This window comes from Penaeus monodon, chromosome 32, assembly GCF_015228065.2.
Source record: "Penaeus monodon isolate SGIC_2016 chromosome 32, NSTDA_Pmon_1, whole genome shotgun sequence".
In the NCBI taxonomy this organism is placed as follows: Eukaryota; Metazoa; Arthropoda; class Malacostraca; order Decapoda; family Penaeidae; genus Penaeus; species Penaeus monodon.
In genome coordinates this window covers 34,394,242-34,394,630 of record NC_051417.1, presented here as the reverse complement: position 1 = coordinate 34,394,630, position 389 = coordinate 34,394,242, and positions in this window count along the sequence as shown.

Sequence of the window (389 nt, the reverse complement as noted above, 5' to 3'; positions counted from 1 at the left end):
CTTGTTTAACGGCCTTTCTCCCTGGCCTGACGTCTTCCGCTTCGCTTTGCCAGGTCCTTCCATCGCTGTCGGTTTCCTCCCTTGAGTAGGTGTTGTCCCTCTCCTGTTACGAAAGGACGAAGACTAAAAGAAAGCATAAGATATATCAAGATTTCTCTTTCTGTGTTAAATGTTAAACATATCCCGGATGTATATAGTACATATAGTACTGAAGAATATCATATTTACAGATTATAGATATATTATAAATAAAGGTGTACAATTTACATTGAAGAAATCTTTTTCATACTTATAGTGTACAAACATACACTTAATGCAAAAGAACTTTTCAAACAATGTACAATGTACATTGAATTACCAAATGCTAACATGTATGATTTGAATTACTC